Raw genomic sequence first — 5440 nt, 5'->3', positions numbered from 1 at the left:
ATAATTAAAATAAATGTGTGTCTCTGTGTGTGTGTGTGTTTCATTTTAAACTGTATATAATTGTAAATTATTTTTTATAAAAAAAAAAAAAGAATTACATTTTATTTATTATTTATTTTTTTTTGGGGGGAGAGGAAGGGAAAGGGGAGGAAAAAAAAATTTATTTTTATTAACTTCACCATGGGACGTATTAAATTCAACAATTTTTTTTTTTTTATTCTATTGACCTGGAAAATTATTTAAAATTTTATATTTTACGTTATTAATTTAATAAAATAAATAATGATATTAGATTTTACTTTTCTTAATAATAAAAAAAAAAAAAAAAGGTTTTATTGGTTTCCTACCCTTTGATTTAATATTTTGACTTAGTCAGTACGTTAGCTCAAATCGAATTTGAATTAGAAAAAAAAAAAAAAATCAGCTGCAACATCTGCTTACGGAAAATATTAAAATGAAAAAAAAGGAAAAAAGGAAAAAAAAACTTCACCATTACAAAGACTACTACAACTAACCCGTAAAAACAAAAATTTTTTTATCATCGAAATAATAATAATAATAATAATAGATCGGTGACACAAATTAAAGACCACAATTATGCTGGTAGTAGTAGTCTACACAATGATCAATAATGATGATGATGATGATGATGATGATAATTGAACGCAATCTCTCTCTTATTATAAAAATTTAAAAAAAAATATTTATTTTTAACACGAATGGACCGAAAAATTTTTTTTTTTTTTATAAAAAATAATAATTTATTTTATTCAGTTTAAAATTAAGAAAATGATTTTAATAATTAATTTTTTGTGAGACTTAAAAAGTTTTTTTTTTTTTAAACTTAAAAAGCTTTATTTTAACTTAATAAGCTTTTTATGTTGAAAAACAATAAAGAAATTCAATGATGCAAAAATTTTTTTTTTTTCATTAGTAAACGCTTATATTATTATTAATATTATTATTATGAGAAATTCAACAACAACAACAACCACTTGAACGGTTGTTTGCATGCACTACGCTATGATTAAAATTAAAAAAAAAAAAAAAAAAAAAATTGATTTGCTTTCGTTAAAATTAAATACAAAACTTTGAAACCTGTTTTTCTATTTTTTTTTTAATAATTATTTTATCATATAATATTAATATTTATATATATAAACAGAACAAACACGGGTTCTTTAGTAAAAAAAAAAAAAATTTCGTACCTTTAAATAAAAAAAAAATTTTTTTGCACGGTCTACAAACACAAACTGAAAAAAAAAAAAATATTTATAATATATTTATGCTAAAATCAAAAGTGCGAATTTATTTATTCCAAAGACTTTTATAGATTTTTTTTTTTGTGATATAAAAAGTGCTTTTATATTTATTTATTGTAGTGTTACAGCAAAGTATTTTTTTACAAAATAAACATTTACAGTCGAAATATTATATTTGAAAATTTTTAGAGCATGAATTTTTTTTTTTTTCGGTCTATATTTGACTTTTATAAAATTATTTAAAAAAAATAATAATAATATTTTAAAATTTACATTAAACGACGTTTATTTACAATTTTTAATATATATTAGAAATAAATAAAATCCATGTTTTAAAAAATAAATATATAATGGTAAAAAGAAAATTTTAAAAAAAAAATAAATAAATAAACGTCCACATACACTCCTCTTAAAGAAGTTTAAATTAATAATATTATGACGTCGTGGCAACGTTGCTTTTTTTTTTTTTTAAAAAAAAATTATAAATACGTTTGTTCTAACAACATTAGAGTCCTGTAACAACTTTCAATTTCATTGTCTGACCGAGTAGAAAAAAAAAAAAAAAGTCGTGAAGAGGAATCTGCGGCGAAGGAGGATACAACCCGCGAAAGAGGAAGTGAAAAAGAAATATAGAGTAGCGAATGAGTGAGAAAGAGAGAGAAAAAGAGAAATCCAGCGAAGAGGGCAGGTTCATAAAATTATTACTTTTTTTTTTCTCTCCCACCTAACAGCACACAGGCACCGGCAGACACGTTTTAAACTGGAAATATTTTATAGATGAAAGAGAAGAATGATTTTTTTTTTTTTTTTCATGATGGTATATCCGTTTCAAAAAAGATTTTGTGGCATCGTCAATCTCTTTTTCTTCTCCTTTCTTATCGGTTGAACTTTTAACATTTTTCTTGTGAAATTCGCCGTCATTTCCCTATTTTAATTATTTTTTCTTTTTTTATATATTCAAAAGGCGACATAGTAATATTTTATTACCTCGACAAAATTTTCTGTTTTTTTAAGAAAAATATTAAACTAATAGAAAAATAAATAAAATAAAACATGAAATTTTTTCAAGGATAATAGAGAGAGAGAGAGAGAGAGAGAAAAGGAAAAATGTAACAAAAGACATTGACATGTATACAAGATTTTTTTTTTTTTATTAATAGTAATAAAAATAAATAGAAATTTGTTGATTTTATCATGCTTTATATATATGTAACACGAAAACGAATAAAATAATTGTTTTATATATTTTTAAGCAATTAAATAAAAAAAAATATAAAACGAAATTATAATAGGTGTAAAGTATAATTATTTTTATTTATTTTTGTATTAAATTCTTTTAAAATACTTTTTTTTTAAATAAATAAAAAAAAAAAAACAATAAAGTTTTTTTATTATGCTCTCGACTAATTTATTTTATTTTTTTTTATTTTTAAATATATGATTTTAATAAACGTTTATGTTCTTATTAAAAAAATTTAAATAAAAAAAACATTTCCGTTTTGTTTTTAAACAGTTTTTTTTTTTTAATTTATTTATTTAATTATTTTTTTTTTTTTTTTACGAAAATAAAATTAAAATTATTATTTTTTTTTTTTATATTAAATTTTGATATGTATTCGATTTAAAATTTATTTCACTACATGAAATTCAAGTTTATGTCCTATAAGAAAAATTTATTATATAATTATATATATATATTTAGGAAGTTTAAGAGAAATGCGAAAAGAGCTTAAGTGAAAAGAGATAGATAGATAGATAGGGGAAGAGAGAGAGAGAAGGACGAGACGGTGAAAAATTGATGAAATATATGGTAAAAGAACTTGTGAAAATGAGGCTCTAGAGATAAAGGACATTTATCTTTGTCTCTCTTGCTTTTCATATCTGGATACAAAATTTTTTTTGAAAGAAACGCGCGAGTGTTAGAAAACTTATTTATGAAAATATTAAAAACTATTCTAATAATAATAATAATAATAATAATCGAAACATAGATTAGTGTAGTCATTTATAAAAAAAAAAGACACACACACACATAATCGATAATTATTACATAAATAATAAAAAGAAAATCTCTTTTAAATTTTTTTTTCAGGTTTATTTTACATAAAATATTTATTTATTTACGTATTTTTTTTTTTTTGTTTTTTAAAGGGCGTAAAAATTTTATTTTAAAGTTAATATTTAATTACGTGTATAAAGAAAAAAAAAATTTCTCATTTAAATTCAAAGGAATTACTTTCCTAAAAATAAAATAAAATCACGAGGAAAAGGAAAATCTTCCTTTTTTTTTAAATTCAATGCAATGATTAATAACCAAAAGTTTAGATTTTTTTGACAGTCAAAAAAAAAAAAAAGTGGGAACAATAACACTACTTGGTATGCGTGCATTAGTTTAACAGAAACCATTATGGCTTCACGTTCTTCTCCAGTTACTCCAGAAAATTTCAGACTGTCACCCAAATGATAATTTAAAATCAAGTCACGTCAAATTACATAATATATATAAGAATAAAGGTTCAAATGCGTTAAATCCCGTTTGTTTAAATAATTTTTATTATGTTAAATGATTGTTAGTTACTATTGAGTGATTTTTTTTTTTTTTTTTAAACAAATTTTTAATTAATAAAATTAAATATCTGGAAACAATAATTTATAATATACGTTAGAGATGTAAAATAAGATGATAAATATTTAGCATCGTTTTATTTATTCTTTATGTAATACGATATATTTTATTATTATTATCATTATTTCATATTTCTACGTTTATTGATGAATTTAAAAATTTATGATGGAATCTTGGTTAATAAACGATTCCGCGATTTGTGATATCATACAAATAATAATAATAATAATATATAAAATATTTTTTAATACGCAAGCAACATTTTCAAAAAAAAAAAAAAAAAATGATTACAAGAAGCCTGAAAAAAAAAAAAAATTTTTTTTCAAGAGAAAAATAAAAAGTGAAAAGTCACACGCGGTGAGTCAACGCTACGTGCTTTATATTAATTTAAATTTACAAAAGGAATTGACCATTTTTCGACAAAATAAGGTTGCAAAATTTTTTCTTACTTTGGTTTCCAGAAATAAGGCAGATAAAAATTTTTATTCAATCAAGGTTAAATTGATTTTTTTAAAAAAATGAAATCATATTGATAAATTATCACAACGTAAAATGTCACACAAAAATTTATTTATTTATTTATTTAAAAATTTGTGTTAAAAACAATAAAAAAAAATTGGTGGCGAATAATTAAAAATATTAAAGATTAAATAAATAAATAAACCGAAACAAAAAACTGAGAAAATAAATAATATTTAAAACAAAAAACTTAAAAATATGGATTCATAAATTTTTTTTTTTTTTTTTCGTTGTGATTTTAGATAAAATAATTTTTATATTCTTTTTTTTTTTATTATTAAATAATTTATATTTTAATAATAAAAGGTGAGTATTATATATAAAGATTAAATGAAAACGTATTCGAATCCCCCCCGCCATTTAAAAAAAAAAACAATAAACAATAATTTAATTATATTTAATAGTAATATTGATTACTTTATTATGATAAATTAAAAAAATATATATATCGTCATTATCGACATTTAATTTTGGATAAAAAATTATTAATAATAATAATAATGATTTGAATTTAATATTTTCTTTCACATTACATATATATATATATATATATATTTTGTGGTTTTTCAACCCGAAATAACTTAACTGCACCATTATTTATGGCCAATGTATCAGTCTCTAATCCTTGAACTTACGACCTAATCAATATCTTCTGTTTCCACTTTTTTTTTTCTTTTTTTCTTTCTTTCTTTCTTTCTTTCTTTCGTTTTTTTTTTTTTTTTTTTTTTTTTTTTTGAATCCTTGTTTTTATTTGTTGCGTTTCCGTCTATTTACTACTTTAATAAATGAACCTTCCTAATAAAACATGGCTACATTTTATATATAATATTTTACACTCGAAATTTAAAAATATTACACCTGAAATTTTTCTTTAAAAAAAAAAAAAAACAATTAAAAATTGTTGTTGGGGAATTAAATTTATTTAATAATAGTAAAAACTAAAATATTTAACCATGAGTTATTTACTTTAAGAGAGAGAGAGTAAATAAAAAATTATGAAAGAAAACATAAAATTAATAATAATTAAAAAAAA

Source organism: Pediculus humanus, genomic scaffold (genome assembly GCF_000006295.1).
Source record: "Pediculus humanus corporis 1103172107463 genomic scaffold, whole genome shotgun sequence".
Lineage (NCBI taxonomy): Eukaryota > Metazoa > Arthropoda > Insecta > Psocodea > Pediculidae > Pediculus > Pediculus humanus.
This window is presented reverse-complemented; position numbering follows the sequence as displayed.